This window comes from Mustela erminea, chromosome 4 (assembly GCF_009829155.1).
Source record: "Mustela erminea isolate mMusErm1 chromosome 4, mMusErm1.Pri, whole genome shotgun sequence".
In the NCBI taxonomy this organism is placed as follows: Eukaryota; Metazoa; Chordata; class Mammalia; order Carnivora; family Mustelidae; genus Mustela; species Mustela erminea.
The window spans coordinates 66,568,099-66,591,752 of NC_045617.1; the positions used below are offsets into that span (position 1 = coordinate 66,568,099).

A 23,654-nucleotide genomic window follows, 5' to 3' on the forward strand; every position below is an offset into this window, starting at 1 on the left:
ATCACAGCTTTGGTCTGTGGACTGAAGGAGGGAGATGTTACTGTCCTGTTCAGCCCTCTTACTGCTCTAGAAATGCTCAGGGCATTTCTAGAGCAGTATTCTAGAAAGACATTGGCAAAATAGACTATCCAGAATGATTGTGGTTATCTAGCCTTACGGAAAAGAACAAGCATTGGGGGGCTGGGAGAGACATACAATACTTGTGTCTGAGTGTTCACAGAAATCTCTGGATGGCCCACCTAGCATGGGAGTGAGCTCCTGCCACTGGACACAACCCTGAAATTGGAAATCTATTTGGGAGGATGTAGCACAAATGGTTACTGCTTCAAGAGGGAGATATTTCTAAGCTTCCTTCCTGCCCAAACCTGAATAATGAAAAAATATTCAACAAGCAACCAATCAGTTAGCTCATTCATTATTGACGCATTATTTTATGTAATAATTACACATTATTATGTGTAACCATGTTTAACCACATTTAGCCAATTCTTTTCCAATTCTTAACTTTCTAGATATTTCTGGAGTCTTAACACCTTAACATTGCTATTGCTTCTCTTAGACTTTGGGTCAGGATTGTTTTCCCTCAGTAGCTACTTTTTGGCTGTGTGTGCGTGTGTGTGTGTGTGTGTGTGTGTACACAGTAACTCCTTTTCTTCTTCCTTACCATATAATGGGCATTCCCTGGGTTTGATATTCAGAGTAATTTTAAGTTATTATGCATTCCTTAATACAGAAAACCTTCAGAGAGCCAGATTCCTTTTCTGCTTTTAGGTACACATCTATGACCTTGAAAACCCTCCTTCTTCAGCTTTTTTTTTTTTTTTTTCCACATTCAGGGCATCTTTTCACCTCTTTGAATCATTCATCCTGTATCTGATTGCCAGGTGGGTTTTCTTAAAACACACTTCTGATCATTTTATTTTATTTCCCAGAAATCTACAGTGCTTTTCGGTGACTTACAGGAATGAGCTCAAACTCCCTATCCTCGCATTTACAAAATATCTAATCATGTCTCAATTTCCCTTTCCTGCCTTATCTCATTCTATTCTGAAAAGTCTTACTCAGGTTGAGTTAATCTCTCTGGTGTTTCTCAAGTATATGACATTTCATGATTTTTCCTTTTCCTTTTAGCCAAGAACTTTTAACATGTTTTCTGCCTCTCTGTTTTGTGCATGCCCATTTTTTCCATAATCCCTGAATTTATCCAAATCCTAGTAATTCTGCAGCTGCAGCTCAAGACACATTTCCTCTCTCTTAAAGCCTCTCCGGCTGCCTGTTCAAAGCCTGGCTCACTGAGCAGCTATAGTCCATTCTACCCTGGGACATATTTTCTTTGTTGATCATCATGATTATTTACTTGTTATAATTGCTACTTACGTGTGTATATTTTCATGCCAGTTCTCCACAATGACAGATCAGGAATGTGTCTTACTGGTCTCTCTATCCCTCAGTATATGAAATGTCCCAGGTCCAATACAACTCAACAGATAACATGATTTTCTCCAGGTGGCTGAATTTTAGAGCTGGTGGGAGATTTAGAGATCTGACCACGTTGGTTGAATAACTAATGGAGTTTGAACTAAAGGACAGTTCAGATCTTCGCAGGCACTCGGAATAACAGTTTTTGCCTGAGTGGCTTTTATTAGCACACATCACTGAGGCTGATTTATAAAGATATGTAGCATGTCTGAAGAGTTTGATGCAAAAGTAAACCTAAAATATGGCTCAAATTAACCTGTGGAGAAATCTTTCCAAAGTCTGATAGTCTTGTCAAAGTTTAAAAGCTCACTTCTGATTAAAATTGATACTCCTGATTCCATATTCACTGAAGCCCGGGACTGGAGATTGGTGATTTGTATTGACGAAGTGCAGAACCACTGAACAGCAGCAGGTGGCGCTGCTTCTCTGCGGAAATTTTTCGTGATCTGCTCTCTAGCCTCTGGCTCGTTCACCTGATTCCTGCAAAGGCCTGACCCAGAATAGCAGTTTGAATATTTTATGCTAGTGGACATAAGATTTGCTTACGTTTGTTATATATTCCTTGATAGGCGAGGGTTTCAGAGAGCCAGGTCTATATTCAGTTATTTTTTTTATGGCTTTCATTTTCCCATTTCTGACCTTGAAGACCGGGTTCCTGGTGATCCCTGAGCCCTTCACACACTGAGAGGATATTTCAGATCTTAGAGTCAGCAGAGGAGCATGAGTAGGCATCTAGGTCCACCCTTCCTCTCTTCAGTGAGGATCTCTCAGCCCAGATCCCTGGTCAAGGTCATTCATAAAGTCACAGGCAGAGTGAGGAGTCAAACCCAGATGTCTTCCCAGTCATCTTGGCTGTCCCATCCTGTGGTGGTCTTTAGAAAGCCACTCGATATCAGGTATGCCGTGCCGCTAACTGCAGTGTGACAACAGGCAACATCGATTTCAATCTGAGAAGCTGCCAGGGCCAGCCCGCAAATAGGAGAGTGTGTGAGCAAGTGCGAGTGAGTGTGTGTGTGAGTGTAACAGGTGGTGTACGGTTATCTTTCTCTCATTCTTCTTTGTCACATCTGTCCTGAGGTAAGCCCTCAACAAGCATTTGTTTAATAAATGAAGGATGGAAGGGAATGAAAAATGAAGAATGAAAAGAAGTGAAGAAGGAAGAGAGGGGAGGAGGAACAGAGAAGAAGGAAGGGAGGCAAGGAGGGAGGGAAGGGAAAGAAGGAAGGGAAAGAAGGCATGAATGGGGGAGGGGGAGGGAGGAAGAGATAGAGGGAGAGGGGGAAGCGGAGGGTGGGCGAAAGGGAGGAAGGGTAGGGGGGCCAGAGGAAGGAAGAAGGAGTTGGGGGAGCAGAGGAAGGGGGGGCAGTGAGGAAAGAATGGGAGGAAGCAGGTGGGGGAAGGAAGGGGGAGGAAGCCCAGTGCACGTGCAGGGTCTCGAACCACCAGCGACATCTGGCAGATGATCCTGAGGTGATTTAACCTGGTTTAGAGCACTTTTCAGAAATAAGATGTAAAACACTTTCTGGCCAACTCGATTATTTTATTAACTCTCGTTTCAGCCTATTTGGACTCAGACCATATATTAAAAGGTGAATTCAATGCTTGCTTCCCTTGGGGAGGATGACTCTTGATCCAGCACGGCCGTCGCGTCTGACAGCAGTGAGGGGGCACTGCCTCCCTGCGTTCCCTCCGCAGACACCACAGAAATGACCCATTCGTGAGGCCACATGGAACATGAACGTTTTGGGGAATGAGTCCATATTCAGAGTCAGAAAAATTCCAGGGAATCCAGACCCATGATTTTATTAGATTCCTGCTTAGAAGGAGAATTATCTCTGTATGTAGAATCTGAGCCCACGAGCGATGCCCGAGACAGGAAGTACAGCTCTTCTGTGTCTGACTCCAACAAGAACGACCGGCTTTTCTCTCTTATGATGTATCTAATTCTAGAGGTAAAGCCGAAATGCTGAATTTTATTTCTGTGATTTTTCCTTCAGGCCCAGTCCCTCCATGGGGTAGCGTCTTACGCCATGGATCTCATTTCACCTAACCAGCTGTCCGAAGTCGCCTGTCTCCTGTCCCTTTCAGAACCTCACTGACGGACCAACGAAACTGATAAGATGTGATAATTCTTGTGTTAGAGGACAAGATTTGATTTTTAAACACAGGCCTCCTGGAAGCATAATGTTTTAGCTCAAGAATTACGTCTCTTCTGCCAGTGGAGATTTCTGGCATTAGATCACGTTGGGAGGGAGGTGGGTTTAAATCACTCCTGTCCTCCATTTGGTTGCCTGCCAGTCCTACCACCTGGGCAGCCATATGTTCCTGCAAATGCATGAAGAGGTTGTATCAGAAAATCATCCATTTAGCAAGTGTGATTGAAGACCCGCTAGGTGCCAGGCACTATGTTGTCAGGGCCCAAGGCACAGAGATTATGTGAAGGCAGGTCTGTACCTTGAGGGAAGAGACAGGCGAGGATTTTAGTGATTCAGTTGCACAAAGCTGGGTGCTGGCAGTGGGGAGCGAAGTGGATGGGCTTCAGGGTCGGAAAGGAGATAGACCACAGCAATGGTAACTGGCCAGTGCTGATGGAGTCGGGGGAGGGAAGGATCCAGGGTGACTCCCAGTTTTATTTGGGAAACCAGACAGGTAGAACGAAGGGCACAAGAGAACGTAGCCATGGGGGGAATCGGAATTACACCAGATGCATGTGTGCGTGTGTAGAAGAAAATGTGAGTGTGTGGCAAGTGAGGATGGTGTATTTTCAGTTTAGGGATGAATGAATGACTTTGAGCCTGAAGAAAGGCAAGTCCCGGAAGACCTCACTGTTACCAATCTGGATTGCACTACACACCACAGTCTTTATCATAATCATAACATTTCAATCATTCAAAGACCATGCTTAATTTTTCTCTTCACCCTTCAGGACGTTTAATATGCAGCTCTTGCATTGGAAGCTCCTACGGCTAAGGAAAACCATAAGGACCACAGGACAGCTGAGCATACACAGAGCCCAAACACGGAGGAATGGGAGACATGATTGACCCCGTGGGAGCCCTGCTCTGCTGTGGGCATCACCTGGCACTGGACCAGGGCGCTCCAACAGGCTGGCATGCGGTGTGAGTGCTTCTCTCACCCTTCTTAGGTGCTAGAAACTGACCATCCTGGTTGGCAGGTGGGTCTACGGACATCTGCCCCTGAGCAAGAGAGAAGAGAGGAGGTAGCTCGCTGGTCCCAGGTGCTGCACTGGGACCTTCCATCCATGTATTTATTGGAATCCAAAGTAAAATCTTCACTGTCCTTCACACTCTCAGTTCCAGCTTCTAAGAATCCAGAAATTCTTGCCATGTTAGTCCTAGATTTTTTTCTCCCTTTCATAACGACATTGTCCTCAGAAGGTTTCCGTTAACCTGGGATATACTTACTTACCAACTGAAAAAATCAAATAGCAGTTTCTAACTTAGATAGTTTCCCTGTGATGCTTGAAAGCAGAAACTGTGGACTGAAAGCCAGGAACCAAGGAACCGAACGTTTTGAGTGGGCGACCAGGGCAAAAAAGGTCCATTCTGCAGGAGGCTATGGCAGGATGGGGTGGGAGAAAAGAAATAAATATTAAAGGTTAGGGGCTGACTGGTGTCCCCCTTAAAATTCCTCTGTTGAAGTCCTAATCCCCAGTACCTCAGATCGTGACTGTATTTGGAGGCAGGATCTCTAAACAGGTGATTAAGTTAAAAGGAGGCCATGAGGGACAAAAGGAGACCAGTGGGTTCTAACCTAACCTGACTAGTGTCCTTATAGGAAGACTAGGATACAGACTAGTACAGATGGAAGGCCGTGGGCAGACACAGGGACAAGGTGGCCCCCCACGAGCCAAGGAAAGAGGCCTCAGAAGAAACCAGACCTGGGCTTTCAGCTTCCAGAGCTCTGAGGAAATAACTTTTCTATTGTTGAAGCCCCCAGCCTGTAGCACTTAGGGAGTCCGCCCTAGCCAACCGAAACACGACCCAAAGGCGTGAGTGGGAGAGTCTGCGTGGTCTGCACCGATTCTTAAACCAGATTGGCTGCCGTTATAATTTTACCGAGCATTTACTGAGTGTTAGGGCTAGCACATGGTAACAGCTTTTATAATCTTAAAATGCATTTTCTTTATCCCTGTGCCTGTAGGGGGGACGTGAAAGTTGTAGCGGCTCATCCATGATTCCGTGCCAAGCTGGAGTGAAGAAAACGCCCTTAACACATCCCTGCGGAGTGATCCAAACGCCGGAATAATGGTCCATTTGTCGGGCCCCGCAAAACTTCTGTGTCAAGGAAGGGTTTGTCTTAGCTTCCTTTCGCCTGTTAAAGACGGTTCTAGAAATTCTTGCCATGTTAGTCCTATGTTTTTTTTTTTTCCCCTTGACAGCGTGGACACCGACCTTCTACTCTGCACTTTGAAATCTATATGGCTTTTCTAAGTAAAATGTGAAAAAGTGCTTTGGGATTGGAGTTGCTTGGAATTACAGCCATGGTAGGCTAAGCTCCTCCGAACCCTTTCTTTCTCTCAGGGTCTTTCTTTTCATCAGAGTGAGAAAAACAGATCTTTTTATTTTCGAAAACATGAGAGTGCATGGCTAAGTGATTCCTTCCCTACTTGTCTGGGGGCTACGTGGAGGTAGGAGAAGGAATGCAAAACGAAGAGAGGAAAGGAAAGCCTAGGAGCCTGGGGGTGGTGGTGGTGGTTATTTGCTTTCTCCTCCATTCCCCAGCCTCACCCTCTGCTTTTGGGTGCCGTGCCCTATGCTTTGGGAAATGACCTCAGTGGACCCTGTCACTGGAGCTCTTGCCTGTTGCTGTCTGGCTGGTTTGGCTAATAGGAGCCATGGAGAGGTTGAGGGAGGGAGGCAGAGAGAGAGAGAGGTCTGGGCATTTATCTCCCCCTGCCCTTGCACGACTGGCCACAGTTCTGGAAATTTCTCTGTCTGTGGTTGGCTCCAGGACGTGTATCTCCTCCTTTTTCCCCTCAGGCTTAGGAGTAGTAGTTGCTCCCATCCTTCTGTTGCTTCATCATGGCTCATTATTTCTTTCAGGGCTGCCTACCGCTTTGCAAATAGTCTTCATTGAAATGTTCTCTCAGTTAAACCTTTGAATATGCCAATGGTATCCTCACTTCACCATCCTCACAGCTCAGAGGACATTTGCTTTCTCATATTGGCTAACTAAAGCAATAGCATGTATTCTGGAAAACTCTGGCATCCTCTCTTCTTCTGCTACTGTATAGCGAGGAAGTAATCAAGGTCACCATTGTGCATCTCTCAGTGGACTCTTGTACCTTTTTAATCATTCACGCATGTGCCTTCTTGTGGTTTCCACCAGGTGCATGCAGGCTAGGCTAGGATGGATGGGAATGAGGTTCCCTGTGAGACATAATAACAGATGTAACAAAACAAAAATAAAAACAAAAACCACAGACGTGTATGTATGTATCTGCAAGGGTATGCTGGCCAGTGTTTTAAGACTAGCCCTCTTGGTGGGGGTGGCTGTTTTATGGCATTTGTCATTTTCTGTGGTGTAACTATTTCCACCACGGCCAATTTCAAACCACCAGTTTGACCTCACTGAATATAAATTGGGGAGAGATGCTCCCTAAGCATCAGCTCTTGGGTGCTGGTACCAGCTGACTCCAGCAACCCACTGTTTATATCCAGCTATAGACAGATTGGACGAACACATTGGTCTTACGGTGGGAATGTAATAGGTTAAAATATTAGCCATAGTAAAGTTGTTTATCAGTAGAGTCATTGTGCGACAAAATGGGGATACTAAGTAGTTAGCAGGTGAACATAGCAGGTGTGTTTGTGTTTTTGGTGGAAGGTACAATTGTCGTGTGATCACTCCAGGTTTAAAATGCAAATTGGAGGCAGCCTTGTGATTCTGGGATCCTAGTCACAGTCTCCAAACTATTGAACGTGTTGGCCTCTTGCAAATAAACCTGAGTTATAGCCGAGGGGTAGGGGAGGGGGTTGGCTTTTCTCCTTTCTCAGTTCATTTTTATGTCTCATTAGCGACGTGAGGAAAAGGTGAAAATATTATCTAAAAATGAGAGAACAACCTCTTTGGTTTCCCTTGATGTTCTCTGAAGATACTTGTAAAATGTGACCAAGACTGTATAACTGAATGATGGAATCCAGAACCCGCAAGTTGGCCATTAAAGTTTGAAAGAATAAAGTCCAAAGAAAACAATAAGTAGAAGTAGTAAATAAATAGCAGGTATAAAAGTACAGTACTTGTGACCCCCTAATGGGGCCCCTGATGAAAATATAAATAGGTTTCAAAAACGTTTGGAGAAATTCTGGGATGAAAGGAGTAAGTTATTATGGAAACTAGCTAAATTTTCAGTTGATTCCAAACCTCCTGAAGTACATGCCATGATCCCCTACATGTTATATCATTAAATGAAACTGTAAAAATCCAATGGGAATTTATCCCATTGGGAATTTATTCCGGTATTTTTTAACTTGCGTGCAAATTCAGTTTCTGTAGGTACATGCTCTTTCAAATCCATTCGTGGGGGACACCTGGGTGGCTCAGTCTGCTAAGGGTCTGCCTTCGGCTCAGGTTATGATCCCAGGGTCTTGGAATGGAGTCCAGCAAGGGGCTCTTTGCTTAGTAGGGAGCCTGCTTCCCCCTCTGCCTGCCGTTCCCCCTGCTTGTGCTCTCTATCTCTCTCTGACAAATAAATAAAATCTTTTAAAAATCCATTAGTGGAAGCCAGTGTGGGGTGCTATGAGCAGTCAGGTCTCTGTGCAACAATATGGAAGTCCATTGTATATAGAGAATTTAAAAACAGTAATAAAACTGACTGCAGGTCAGCCTGCATTTTATCACCACCATGTGCTAGCAATTCTAAACAATATCAGTGATGAAATGCTCCTTGGGAAAGAAAAAATCTGTTGTTGGTTTAAGTTGTAAACAATTTTTATGCTTACTACTAAATTTTAATAATATATACATATATTAGCTCTAAATTCACAAGTATTTATTACTTGTCCTTTAATAAACATTCACATTGTACATAGAAATTAATTTGGAGAATTTCCAGTGATCTCATTGGCCCCCAACATATGTGGGTTCCGCACACATGCTTTTTCTAGATTAAGTTCACAATAGTTTGGATTTGTTTGAGCTCACTCCTGACAAAGTTTCTGTCTCCAACCCCTGAGGTTCTAACGCTCGTTGCACTGAAGTAGTAGATTTGAAATAGACAATGAGGTACAGAGGTTATAAAGAGGGAGAAACAGAACTTGAATTATTTCAATTCTTTATCCTTTGTCACCACTTTGTCTTTATTTATGTTTAAATGAGAAACAGCGAAACAGTGCTGGGTGTAGGGTATAATCATTTTGTTTGGTTAGTACAGATTTCATCCTACATGATATAGTTTTCTGAACTTGACAAAGAGCTTTAAAATAGACTTTTCTTCTTCTTTTTAATTGTTAATTGTTTAAAACTAAACCCCCAAATGAAGAAATAAAACATTAATGGTATGATTTAGAAGCAAAAATTGAACTTCTATGGATGTTTCAGCTTTGTCCAAATCACTTCTTTAATGTTTATTGGCATGATTATGTATACAAAGTTCAATAGAAGACATATTTAGCTTCTGGATTTATTTTCTGAGTACTATTATTATTTATTTCATTTTGTATTTGTACTCAAAGTAATATCGTCCTGTAGGGGAGGAGAGTTAAATACTCTAAGTGTGTACACTAAGTAGATATGCTAGGTAAATATGAGAGACTTGTATCAGTATAAAGTCACTCCCTAGAGGTGACTGAGTGGCTCAGTGGGTTAAGCATCTGGCTTCTGCTCAGCTCATGATCCCAGATTCCTGGGATCAAGCTCTGCCTCAGGCTTCCTGCTCAGCTGGGAGCCTGCTTTTCGCTCTCCCTCTGCTCCTCCCCCTGCTTATGTTCTCCTCTCTCTCTGTCAAATAAATAAAGAAATAAAATCATTTAAAAACCCACCCTGTAAGATATCTGCCTTGTTACTATAATGTTTTATACATTCTTTAAGAGAAAATCACCCATAGTAGGTGTTAAGATCCTAATCTAAAGGATGCCAAGTATAATAGACTCCAGCAGCATTGATGTAGAAATGATATGCACACCCAGGACTGTCTGGTAGAGACCAGGGAGCACCTGAGTTCCTTCTCCTGCACACAGTGGTCACTGCAGGCTCTGAGACTGAACGTCCCTCAAACTGTAAACCCAATGCCGCATGGCTGGAGTCTGAGAAAAAAAGGAGCACATGAAAACATCTTGGATGTTTTCTTGGATAGGACAGCATCTTTTCCTCCCTTGACAGCATTGTCACCTGAAATGCACTCTGCCCATCTGTAATTTACAAGAGAGGAAAATGAAGAATCAGACTCTCTCACCCCTGAAACGACTGATCACACCTCAGTCTGTTGCTTCCTGCATGATACAATACCTGGAGATGGAATTCATCCTCGGAATGAATCCTCTTACTGGGTACCAGTAAAATGAAAGGGTTGCTACTATCATCTTTTAAAACTTGCTTACTCAATTTGCTGTCTTCTATTTTTGAATGATAACCACTTTTTATGTCCTAGGTGAGGGCTTATAGCTGTATAGCTATGTTCCATTACTGGAAAAACACTAGTTGTGCTGAAAAGCATTTTTCGGAACAAAAAATGTCATGCCCAGAAAGTTTATACTCAGGACTTAGTTTAAAAATTTTTATTCTTTCTTTTGAAGAAGACTTGTTTCTAGGGCAGTATGTTAAATTCCTACTACTAGCTGAGGCAGGTTGCCTGTGTCTCTAACTTAATATCCTTTAATTTAATCACATTTGAAATCTGCATTCTTTCTTTCTAAAAACTAAATCTATCAGAGGTTGGCAACATCTCTTGAATAATAGAGATTAAGAAAAAAATTCAACCTCTTGGTGTGTCAGATTATTATTTATTTATTTATTAAAAGATTTTATTTATTTATTTGACAGACAGAGATCACAAGTAGGCAGAGAGGCAGGCAGAGAGAGAGGAGGAAGCAGGCGCCCTGCTGAGCAGACAGCCTGATGTGGGGCTTGATCCCAGGATCCTCGGATCATGACCTGATCTGAAGGCAGCAGCTTTAACCCACTGAGCCACCCAGGTGCCCCTCAGATTAAAGCAGTGAATGGAAGGCAATATTTCTTCTAAGTTTCAGGAATAAAAACTCCATTTCTCTAGTTTTTTTTTTTTGTCAGCAGTCTCTGAAGGTAAATTCAGAAGTTCAGGACAAAATGAAGTAATTTTATTTATTTATTTATTTTAAAAGAAGTGTAGTGTAGATCAGGGCAATGAAAGAAGTATCCGAGGTTGAACTATAGACTATGGGCATATTTGTTATATTGATCTGATCCAATATGCATTTCTGTCTCCAGGTTAGTTCCTTCTTTATATCCTTTCTGGCTGCTGATGATAACGGGGTAGGAAATTGCTTAGGAATTGGGACAACCTGGTATCAAGTAAAACTGAAAACTAATTTGTTTAAAGAAACATTCGCTCTGCAGGTTGATGTCTGTGGTGGGATAATAAACCTGAGATGCTCTTTTCTTCTTCTTGTGCCCATATCTCACTGTGGTTGAGAGATTTGGGGAAATTGTCAGGACTGCACTTGAGAAAAAAGACAGTAAATTTTGATCTTCTAAACTTAAAGCTAAAGGTCCAAGTGCAGGATAGAAAGATACTGGAAGTGAACCATTATGCACCCCGCCCCCAGCTCCCCCAGACAGGAGAAATGGAGAAATACCTCTGAACCTGGGGTGGGAATGAGGACGGAATTTGGAAATGAAATTGGACCTTGAAGTGTTACGGAACGCTCTTTTTTATTTGTAAAAATGTAATAGATCTGTGTCTTACTTCTGGTTAAAGCCCAGGCCCTATGGCCTTGAGGGGACCATTCTCATGCCTTCATAAGATGGCGGCCGTTCCAACACTGGAACCCTGAGGAATATGTCTTGGAGAAGCTACTGCTACTGAGGTTCCTGGAGACCCAAAGGTGGGAAGACCTTTGGAAGTTTCTGGGGGGAAACTCACAGAAGTGAATGAAATACAATTCTATCCCCACACAACTTTGTTGTGTGGCAAAGTTTAAAGTGAGAAATGGATAGAATTGTGGTTAAACATGTGTCTTCTGCTTCATTCTCCAGGAACTACCCAGGACATACGAACTTTCAGCGCCTCTCTGAGAAAATTCACTAACAAATGAGGGAGACAGTCAGAAACATGGAATATGTTTATTTTTGATATGCAATAAGCCCTCATTTGAGGACTCTGTGTCAGGAAATTGCTTATTTAACTGTTATCTGAAGACCTTGTAGATAGTTCACAATGTTTCTGGGCTGCTACCATAAAAGATTGCCGGTTTATAAGAAATGATAAGCTTCAAACTCTTCTTTTCTTTGTGTAAAAATTCTATATAATTTATAGTTTCAGTAATTTCAAGTGGGAAATTTTGTGCCTTTGGTGATTTTTCCCTCTTTGGTTTTCCGCACATACAAATTAGAAAACCTGAATGAGCACTGTCCAGCAGCACTTTCTTCCTCCTTCCCTCTCTCCCCCTCTCCCCTTCTCTTCCTCTCTCCCTCCGTTCCTCCCTTCCATCCTTCCTTCCTTCCATCCTTCCATCCTTCCTTCCTTCCAACAGAACTTGCTGTGTTGATGAAAATGTTCTGTAGTTACACTGTCCAATACAGTAATCACTAGCCGTGTGTCACTCTTAAGCACTTGACATGTGGCTGGTGAGACTCAAGAACCGAATATTCAATTTAATTAATTTTAATTTAATTCAATTTAAATTTAGCCACAAGTGGGCTAGTATCTACCACAATTGGACGGTACAGATCTAAACTCTTAATTTATTTTCCCTAAAAAGACTATATAGAAAATAATTAATGAAATACCTGTAACAGCAATAAAGTCTGTGTAACTTTTTATAACATGTATTATCTCTATCACTCAGGCTTTCTTCTGGCTTTATCATTTATACATAAGTGTTTGATTCCCTATAATCTTTGCACTCCTTGAGGAAAGCTATTGTAAGTTATATATGTTTTTGTACTCTGAATATCTACCACAGAACCCTGTAGCTAATAATAAGTATCAATAAATATTGATTAAATCATAATAAAACTGTAAAGTAACGACACCAACTTTATGAATACACATACATGCACAGGTAACCCTTATTATTTGCTGACTCTGTATTTGTGAATTCACCTACTCATTAAAATTTATTGGTAACCCCAAAATTAACACTCACAGTGCTTTTGCTCTCATTTATGGACATACATGGAGGGGTGACAAATTGGAGTTGCTCACTGTTCATGTCCCAGCTGAGGGTGAACAAAGGCAATGTTCTGCCTTCTGTTTTAGCTCTAATACAATAAATAAGTGTCCTTTGCATGCTCTGTTTATTGCCATGTTTTTGTGCTTTTTGTTGATGATTTCGCTGTTTAAAACAGTTCCCAAACTTAGTGCTAAAGTGCTAATGTTTCTAAGCACAAGAAAGCTGAAGTGCCTTTCAGAGAAGATACATGCATTTGATAAGCCTCGTCATGAGGTATAGTGCTGTTGGCTGTGAGTTCAATGCTAATGAGTCAACAACACACATTGAATAAGGCATTTTTAAACAGATACACACATAAAACAAAGTTATATATTGATATGTTGATGAAAATATGACCAGAAGCTTGCAGGAATCTAACCTTGTATACCGTGTATTTCTCCTTTGGATCAATGCTTCGGTATTCAGGAATTCGGTGCTGGAGGTGATTTTATAGAGCATCATTACCATGAATAATGAGAATCAATGGCGTATTCTTGTCTGTATGTGTGTGGATATATATGCATGTATGTATATATACACACTTGCACGTGTGTACACACACATACAGTCTGTGGAGTGTATGGAACAAGCTCATTCCTTTACAAGTTCACCATGCACATTATTCTGAGGTAGGGGAAGGACTGGTTCAAGCAAGGGACTTGTAATGGCACTAAAGTGAGAGGACATTCTAATGGATGACATGTCACTATTTCTAATGGCTTTGAAATCACTGTCATAAAGTTCACTTGTATTTTCCTTCGCTCCCTCCTTCCTGTTCCCGAAGCTCTGGGTCTGCATATTTGTGCTTTTTCCGTTAGGTTCTGTAATTGTGAATGAGTGAAAAGAACACTTGAAGTGTGTAATGAGCACAGAAGCAAGGCCAGCCTTCCATGGTTAGGTTTATCCCAGGGAGGTTTATAGCAAAGATAAACACCTCACTCCTCAATGGTATCACTTTTCCCAAGAGAGGGCCCACCATTTTTACATTCCTCTGGAGAGAAGGAGGGCTTGCCTGCTCTTCTTTGGTGATGGTGGTTGTGTTGGTTGAGGCCGATGAGAAGAGGACCTGGCAATCTTCCACTCTGTACTAGCTCATCAACAAGAGCAGAGAAACAAGATCTCTCGGAACAATCCATGTTGTCTTCCCTTGACCCAGAATACCTTATCTTTGGAATCAAGGTGAGAGTTGTGACTATTTTTGGTAGCTGTGAATCTTTCATTCATAAATTAAGATTCTGAGGGTCAAGATGAAGAAATGGAATCTGCAAGAAGCTCTGTGGCTGTAGCAGAGAACAGAATAACTATTTCTCCATCGCAGTTCAAATAACCTGCGTTCAATTCAAAAGAAATTTAGATGGAAGCATGCTGGTTCTTGAAGAGGTAGGATCAATTTTCACCAAAATGAACTCCCAGTCTCCAGTAAACAAAACTTTGAAACTATCTTTCATGATATAAATGTAACATTTATTGGCTCTTAAGACATTCCAGAAAACCAATCCATTCTTTTCATTGCAAGAATTAAAAACAAGAAACTAGCATTCTTTACCTCCACAGCTTGCATTTATCAACACATACAGTGTGTGAATGATTAGGTTTGCTTGAGCAACTTTGAAGTGAGCCAATTTTAGTGCCCTTGTCTCAGAGTTGAGATGAAGTCACTATCTATATTCCTAGCATTCATTTGACTGGAAATTGACAATCTGCCAGGATTGTAAGCAGCTGCCATTTCATTTGTATCTATGAGCCATATTTTATTTATTTAGGGGATTTTTTTTCTTTGTTTAAATGCATATATCTTTTTTACTTGTGACTTGGTTTTATTTTAGGAGGGCATCTGCTACTTCATTGAAGTCTGGAAATAATTTCAAAAGTTAGTTGTCAACATTTGTCAGTGGCCCTCATTCTCCCTTCTGTTTTTCTTTCTTTCTCAACTTTGGAGCTGGGTAAGCTCTGAGCCAGAATTATCAGGTGGAGGATTCTGGGTCATCCAGCTCAATTTTCCCATCTGGAAATGGATTTACCATCAACTAAATGAAACTGAAACTTTAGGGCCTGTCCCTTAGGTGAGCTCCCCCCCCCCCCCAAGGCTGTGGAAGGTCCCCAAATAGTGGGTTCAACTGAATTTATATATTTCTGAAGAATTTTGTTATTTCAGATTCTTTTTTTTTCCTCTATGTATGGTTTTTCTACTTTTTAAAAAAAATATTTTATTTATTTATTTGACCAACAGAGAGAAATCACAAGTAGGCAGAGCGGCAGGCAGAGGCAGAGAGAGAAGCAGGCTCCCTGCCGAGCAGAGAGCCCAATGTGGGGCTCGATCCCAGGACCCTGGGATCATGACCTGAGCTGAAGGCAGGGGCTTAAACCACTGAGCCACCCAGGCGCCCCTTGGACTCTTTTTCTTAAAAAAAAAACCCTCCTTCCCCCATAACACACATAGTCTGAGCTTCAAGTCCCACAAAACTGGCCCATTTCTGCCCCTGTGGATGTGGCGACCCGTAGACCTGTGTGTCATTTCCTTGCCGTGATGTCGGCAGTCCCTCTTGGGCTAAAAAGCTGAGGTGGTTCATACATTCTGTTTCTGCTGCTCTTTTCTCAGGGGCTGGGTCAGTTGACAGACCTATCTGTCATGCTCACCTAGGGTCCTGTGATGGTTGGTAACTCTTCTTTGTTTACTCAGGGCTCTCCGGACAAACAGACCAATAGGGTCATATTCATATTCTAATTAATTAATTAGTTAATTAATTAATTTTAGGGAGTTGGCTTATGCTGTTATGGGGATTGTTGAGTCCAAAATCTGCAGAGCTGAAGTTCAAGTTTAAAGTCGATCAGGCAGGAGAATTCTCTCATACCTGGGTCAGGGTCAGTGTTCTAGTGTTCTAGGTTTGTTCTAGTGAGGTGACAGCTGCTGGGATGAGGCTTGCCCCCATTATGAAGGTTAATTGGCTTTACTCAGTATACCAATTTGAAGGTAATCTCATCCTGAAAGACCCTCACAGAAACACCCAGAGTAATGTTTGGCCAAACATCTGGACACCCTGTGACTTAGTCAAGTTGTTACATAAAATTAACCATAAATCCTCTGTTCTCAACTGAGTAAGCTCTTATTACCATGACTGGCCTGTTTATGACTGGGTTCATAATAATCCATTGTTTGTTTTTTAACTATATGTGCAATTCTATTTTATCAAGCATTATTTGAAAAGTTATTGTATCTCTTATAGCCAAAAGGTAGGGAATAAAGGAGAAAAAAATAGGGTCTTTTCCTTGGGGAATTTGTCCTTCAGGAATGACCCTGTGATTCACCTCTCTTTGGAAACTTTCCTCAAGTTTGAGGAAAATGAAAAGGCAAGACAATGGTTTTAGTTCAGCTCAATGCAGAAAGTCCAAGGGCCCTAAAAGGAGGCAGAACTCTTTCCAGAGAGAAATTCTCAGGATAGATATCAGGCAAGTTTGAGGCTAAATTAAAAATAAAACCAAACAACATGGCAGTTGACTTGATGGGGACAAGGAGGTGGTAATTCACATCAGATGGAGCCTCTGTAGAGAATTCCAAAGCACAGTACGTGTCCTGGGTGACCGAGGTGGTAGGGTGCTGGAGAAACTACTAAAAACGAGGTTGATGGGTCATGGATTGGCAAGATGGGAATTCAGTGTACTCCCTGTATGGTTTTGAACTGAGAGGTGACTTCTCACAGCAGAGAACTGATATTTAATGAGGACTTCTAACCAAACTACATGGAATAATGGCTCTGTACAATAAACAGAATTTTCACTGCAGTCATTTTTACTCTTTTAAGAACCTCAGAGAATTGTTCTTCCTTATAATGTTAGTCTATCCTTCTCTTAGAATCTAACTATGAATTTTTTTCTGAAGCTAATTGAGTACTTGCCTTATATAAAAGTCGTCCTTTTGAACTTAAAGTCCTCAAGAACCTCACTTACAGTATTACACATTGTGTTGTCTATAGTAACTATAAATTTGAAAGTTTAATTCTCTTCTCTATGTCAGTGGTTTCAAACACTGCAAGGACAGCTTCCAGGGGAAGAGGAAGAGAGGAGCCTTATTTCACAAGTTAAGTTTCTGTCTAAAGAGGTGGTAAGAGAGAGATTCCCTGATTTTTTTAAAAAAGAGAACTATTGCCATAGGATAAAATTAATAGTTACAGCAAATCAAAACTAGATTAACAAATCTCGAAACAAAACAAAACAAAACACCTCAGTGCCTGTGTCTGTGTTGGGATGGGAGGGAAGGAGAACAAGGTGAAAAAAGAGATAATTTGATCTGCCTAGGTACTTGGATATGGAATCTTACCTATTGTATTTATAATACATGAAATGAAACACAATCATACATTTTGTTAGTGGTAGAGATATATTTGGAAAGTCACAAACCAGTCATCAGCTGTATGGGATTAGAACAACAGCCTAAGAAATTAATGATTTAGTCTTTCTCGTTTCAGTCTTCAATATGTTCTAGAATGCCAAAAGCAAAAAAATGGACCAACTTTATATTTGGTCTAGAATTGGCTTGATTTACTTTTTAGTGGACTACTGAGGGTAAGAAACACGGTATCTAGAGAAGGATAAGCACAATTTATTTCATCCTTTCACATAAGCCCATTGTTCCTCAGGAGCTTGTGAAGCAAGACTGTGTTGTGTTAACAGAAGCTCTGCGTTAGAACTCCTAGCTTTCTGTACAAATCGCACTTTTCTTTTGTTTCTAGAATGGAAAATGTTTTGATTCCTAGAAATGGGTTTCAGATCCTTTAGCAGGTTACTTTTCTACACCGTCCCTCCTCCCTCCCAACAAACAACAAGAAAATATCCCAACAACTTTTCATTTATGTCAGTGGTTGTCAACCAGGAGGGATTTTATCCCCCAGAGGTATTTGGCAATGTCTAGAGAGAGAGACATTTCTATTTGTCACAACGGGCATCTAGCAGAGAGAAGCAAGGATGTTGGTAAGTAGACCACAGTGTACAGGGGAGTTCTTGCGAAAGAACTATCTGGACCCAAGTGACAACAGCTCCCAGGCTGAGAAAGCCTGGCCTAAATGGATCTATCAAGTCTCCTCTGGCTTTAGAAGCCTGGTTGCAGAGCTCCTGGGTGGCTCAGTCAGTTAAGTGTCTGACTCTTGGTTTTGTCTCAAGTGGTGATCTCAGGGTCCTGAGATGAAGCCCTGCACTGGGCTCCATGATCAGCAGGCGGTCTGCTTCTCTTCCTCCCCCCTCTCCCTGTTTTGTGTTTTTTCTTTCTCTCTCAAATTGAAAACAACAACAACAACAACAACAACAAACAACACACACACACACACACACACACACACACACAAAACTTTAGATGCTTGCTTGGTTGTCCATTTTTCAATGTATTCCTTGCTTTAAAAAACAAAAGGCAACATCTGTAATCTCAGCAGAAAAGCATGCACACAAGCACTTAGCTTAGTTTCAGATGACAAATGCTGCCCCTCTTGTACATACTCTTAAAATAATGAAATTAAATCACTCCAGTGCTTGCAAGTAACACTACTTGCATCCTCCCCAAGAGGGATAAAACTGATTAAGGAGTTTCTAAGTACGAGAGTAGCAGAGGCGTGATCAGTCCATTAAGACGAAATATGGTCCTTCGTACTTTTCCTCTGTTGACCTTTACTGGAGGATTGTTGACAATGATCTGATACTCAGTAAAAAATGATCACCCTGAATCCTTGAAAAAGGAAGACCAGTTTACATAAAATTCTACCACCTGCTCCAGTGTAAACAGCAATACCCGCCCCCCCGACCAAGCCACGTCCTTGCTGGATTCAAGGAGAACCTTTGTGTCTTGTTTTCCCAGCAGCAAATGCAGCAGCTTCCCTGCAGATGGCAAATTGGGTGTCAGTCAGTGGGGATTCAATGAATATTGTTGATGGACTGAAGAATGAATGAAGTCTTCTTTACTCAGACAGAATGAAGACAGAATGAAGTCTTCTCTGACTCTAATTCCTTCTCCTCTGACAACGATCATTTTGACACAGTCCCCCTGGGTTCCTCCAAGATGAGGAAGCTTATGAACATGAGTAGAGGGAGTGAGATTTTCAATTTTGGGCATTTGCAGTAAGACAACTCTTGGAAGACCAAAAATTGTGTTTGTTACAATTAAAGAGGAGAGAGGTTGAAGACAACCCGCTGAGAACCATTTGTTGACCTTCAAGGTTGCTTGACCTTGTTTGGACATCACGGATACCCTCTTATCTGCCTCATGAGGAGAATTTTCTGTCAGCTCATGAAAATATTTTGACTACGGTGAAAGCTGATCTCTCTTGTTTTGCTCAAATGGACTGGAAAACAAAATCATGTGAAAATCTGAAAAGAAGCCCAAAAGGATTAGGGCTCTGCTTTTAGTTTGTGAATTCTATTGCTCTAAGTCACTGTTTATAAACTGGAAATGCAAGTTGCTTTTAATTTCCAAGAGCGGTTTAAACACATGTGTGATATTCAGATCTGTTCCCGAACATGTCCAGAGTGCTTTGAAGTCTTGGTTCTAGAGAAGTTAGAAACTGGGGCAAGTCCCAGCCTTAGAAGTAGGTACACTGTGTTCGGTAGGCCTCTAAGCCCTTTTCAGCCAGAGTGTAATGTGACCTCACTGCTTATTGATGGCCTCAGTGCTGTAAAGGAATGAATGTGCAGAGGTCATCTCTGGGTCCTTTGATAAAAAGGTCTGATCTAGAAGAAAGAAATCCCAGTTGGCCTGAGGAATCACGTAATCAGAGAAACAACACAGGCTGTGGGGCTCTTGGCCATTGGCACGAAAGGCAAAGTCCACTCAGGTAACAAAACAACATTTTCCAAGTCAGCCAATAAGAAAAGGCAATGAGACACTGATGGCAACTAGCCTGATACTACTAGGGCCATTTTATAATTAGCTCTGTTACTTGGGCTTAGTTCCACAGTTTGTGTTCCATGCTCCTTTCTGCTATTTGACTGTCAGTGGGCATGGACCTTACAGACTTCAGATGGATGTTGGTTTTCCGAAAGCGATGTTAGAATGTGGCTGTGGTGACAACCATTAAAATGCAAAGGTGGGTTAAGCCTCTGCCTTTGGCTCAGGTCATGATCTCAGGGTCGTGGGATGGAGCCTCGCCTCGGGCTCTCGTCTCAGTGGGGAGCCTGCTTCCTCCTCTCTCTCTGTGCCTGCCTCTCTGCCTACTTGTGATCTCTGTCTGTCAAATAAACAAATAAAACCTTAAAAAACAAAAACAAAAACACTTTCTATTTCAGTCAAATCACCATGTGGCTGAACACACCAGTGGCATTCTGGGATCGATTAGTCAATTCTCAAGGCCAGATCTGATGAGCAGGAGCTCCCAGACCGGAAGTTGCCACTTAATCTTTCCTTTCCCTGACTGAGGTCTGGTTAGGTGAAAGTGCTTAGCAGAGAGATTTCATGTGGGTGCTACATTCAATTAATTAGTGAGATTAATTAGTAAGATTAATCATGCCAATTAATTAGTGAGAGAAACTTGTTTGATTCTTAGAGCTGGAGGGGTCTTGGGGTCCAGTGTTTTATATCTGAAGAAGAGCGAGACGGAGAAACGCAAATAGCCCCACCAATCCCCATTAGATTGAGAAAGCCCAGACCTTGATGCTGTCATCCTCTGTGAACCCATGGCTGGACGCGTACCTCCATGACCTCCCTCAGTCTTGGGATTCTCTGCCACAAAACCTCAAAGGTTTGAGAAACTAATGAAATGTACCTTTGTTTTCTTCTCAAACTGGAAATGAGAGTGGGGCGTCCTTTATTCTGTATTATTTGTTTCTGTCTGAGAGAAATGCTGGAGTTTTCTTCCTCATATGCAGTTAAATAAATGGCACCCCTCAGGCCAAAGGAAGGTCTTAGTATATTTTATTTTATTCTTTAAAAAAGAGTTACTTATTTGCTTGAGAGAGCCAGAGAACCTCAAGCTGATACCCCACTGAGTGCAGAGCCCGGCTCAGGACTCAATCCCAGACCCCTGAGATCATGACCTGAGCTGAAATCAAGAGTTGGCTGCTTAACCCACTGAGTCAGCCAGGTGTCTCTGGCCTCAATATATTTTAAAGGAAGAACTGCTTCCAGTGTATTTAAGCCCGTGGGTGTTCTCAGCCTGGGTTTCCTTGAACCTGAGCAGTTGTTCATCTTATGCAGCTATCGCAAGTTGCTCATCCAGGTCAGGTCTGGGGGAGTAGGCCTCCTGTCACGGGAGGGAGTTGGTTGGTAATGAGTTGGGGTTGTCTGGGGAACACTGCTGATCTTTGCAGATGGACTAGGGAAGAAGCGGGTGGCACAATAAAAGGGGCTGCTGACTCATGTCTCTGCTGTGAGATGTGGAATGGAAAATGCGCTTCCATCTCAAACCATTTCTGATCCCCGCATCAAGCTGAGTGCCCTCCTGGCAGCCCTTTGAGAAGCTGTTACTGCAAGCCAATGTGGCTGACACTTCCTTATTGTGGGGAGGGAGGCTGGTGGGAGCCTCTTCTTTCCCTTCCGAAGTATAAAGCCTTCTTCTAAAAGATCATCTTTGGGGGTGCCTGGGTGGCTCAGGGGGTTAAAACCTCTGCCTTAGGCTCAGGTCATGATCCCAGGGTCCTGGGATCAAGCCCCGCATCAGGCTTTCTGCTCAGTGGGGAGCCTGCTTCCTCCTCTCTCCCTCTCTTTGCCTACTAGTGATCTCTCTTTCTGTCAAATAAATAAATAAAATTAAAAAAAAATAAAATCATCTTTGCCAAAGGCCACAAGTTTTAAGATTCCATATATAGGAAATATCCCGAACAGGCAACTCCATGGAGCCAGAAAGTGGATTCCTTGGTGTGGGATAATGGGAAGGGGGATGGGAGGTGACTGCTTTGGGGATGGTTTCTTTTGCAAATAAAAAAACACCTTGGATTAAACAGTGGGGATGATTGCACAATGCAGTAAATATATTTTGAAATGGTGAATTTTATTCTATGCAAGTTATATCTCAAAAAAAGTTAACGTACAGTGTGTCATGTTTTTTAATTTTTTTTTAAAAAAGACTTATTGATTTATTTTAGAGAGTAGGAGAGGGACAGAAGGAGAGAATCTCAAGCAGACTCCCTGCTGAGAGCAGAGCCTGACAATAAGGAGCTGGATCTCAAAATCCTGAGATGGGGACCTGAGCTGAAGCCAGGAGTCAGACGCTGAATGGACTGAGCCACCCCGGATGCTCCTCCACTGTGAGGACTGATAACAGTGTCATGGGCTGTGACAGGTCCCGTGGCGCTCTGGGTGATAAAAGCTCAGGCTTGCTGGGCCCCAGCCATTGTTCTTTACCCTGCTCATCCTCAAGACACCCCACCGAGCTGGGTGCTACTGTTACCCGCATTTCACAGATTTCACAGATGAGGTGAGGGCACTGAGGCCCCGGGAGGTCAGTTACTTGGATCAAGGTCACACAGCTGGGGCAGGGCAGAGCCAACTTCCTTCCTGGGTGGTCTGGCTCTAGAGCCTGCCTGTGGACTTCAAGGCTGTGCTCCTGTCTGGATTCTAGCGAGGTTACTGTAGGGTATTAAAAAAAAAAAAAAAAACCAAAAAACCCCCACAAACCCCCCCCCCCCCAAACAAAAGCCCAAACACCAAAAAACAAAAACAAACAACCCAATGCTAACCAAACCAAAATAAAAATCTGGAGAGGTTACATGAGTGCAGGAGCTCAGGGCGGTCCAATTTGAATGCTGGCACGGGCTTGGCCTGCAGCAAAGGTTATCTGCCCCCGCAGATTAGCCCACCTGGCTGACGTGCCAACCCGGTGGCTGACGTCAGCCCTCTGTGGCCACTGTTTGTTCAGAGCTGGGGCACTCGGGCGTCTCTTGCTGCAGATTGGCCTGTGAAGACACACCTCTACCTCTCCAGATCGCTCTCAATGGGCAGGATGGAGGCGGCTTGGCATGCACTTCGGTTGCAATGCTGGCAAGCCGTCTCAGTGCACTTGACCTTGAGGATTCATGTGTACAAGCAACACAGTCCATTTTAGTTCGGTCTTTGGTAAGAAATAAGCTTTAAAGCAATTTTGCATCTGGCTTTTTGCTTTTTAAAAATCAGACACACTGATTTCTGAATGAAAGAAAACTGAGTCACCTTGGCTATCTTAAAAGAATCCCAACATTAAGTCAATAATACATAGAAATCATGATCTAGATACTTTCTATTGGATCGAATACTTAAAGAAATGTAATTTAATTTCCAGTGTTCTAATTTATCTTTAGAATCTCTCTCTCTTTTTTTTTCCTTAAGTGAAATGTAAGAACATGTTTAACATCTGGAGCTCTAGGCCCTATGGGCTGAGAGACGAGATAGGGTAGTTGGTAAGAACCAATCATCCGGGTCTGACCGCTCAGCGACAGCCTGCCCTTGGACAGCTTCACTGAGCTTCTCTGTGCTGCTGTTTCTGAGTGTAAGATAGGACAATCACCACACCTGCCCTACTGTGGTAGCTTGGGGTTTAAATGGCCTATCAAGGGTGAAGCATTTAGAGAAGAGCCAGCACAAGTCATTTACCATGATCCGAGTTCATACTAAGTCTAAATATTTCAGTCCAGTTCACTAACATTTAAAGTGGTAACCGTGAGTTGTACATTCATCCCAACCCTCATGTGATTCAGAGTGTTTCCTTCAATACCCCAGTGGACTCAGTATGATTCTCATTTGACATGCAGGGAAAAGCGACAGGTGTCTGTTCAAGATCACTGGGTCTTAGCTGGGTCCAGAGCTCAATTTTCCCCATTTTTGCATATTTCTGAAAAGAATCTTTTCAAATAACA

At 42.4% G+C, this 23,654-nt stretch overlaps 1 long non-coding RNA gene across 1 annotated transcript; it reads left to right on the forward strand.

The window, feature by feature from the left end:
• Window positions 1-2,142: 2,142 nt before the first annotated feature.
• LOC116587769 lies at window positions 2,143-7,036 on the forward strand. Its single transcript, XR_004284632.1, has 4 exons — window positions 2,143-2,375; window positions 3,039-3,734; window positions 4,406-4,598; window positions 5,644-7,036. It is a non-coding gene; the product is annotated as an uncharacterized LOC116587769 (long non-coding RNA).
• Window positions 7,037-23,654: the final 16,618 nt, after the last annotated feature.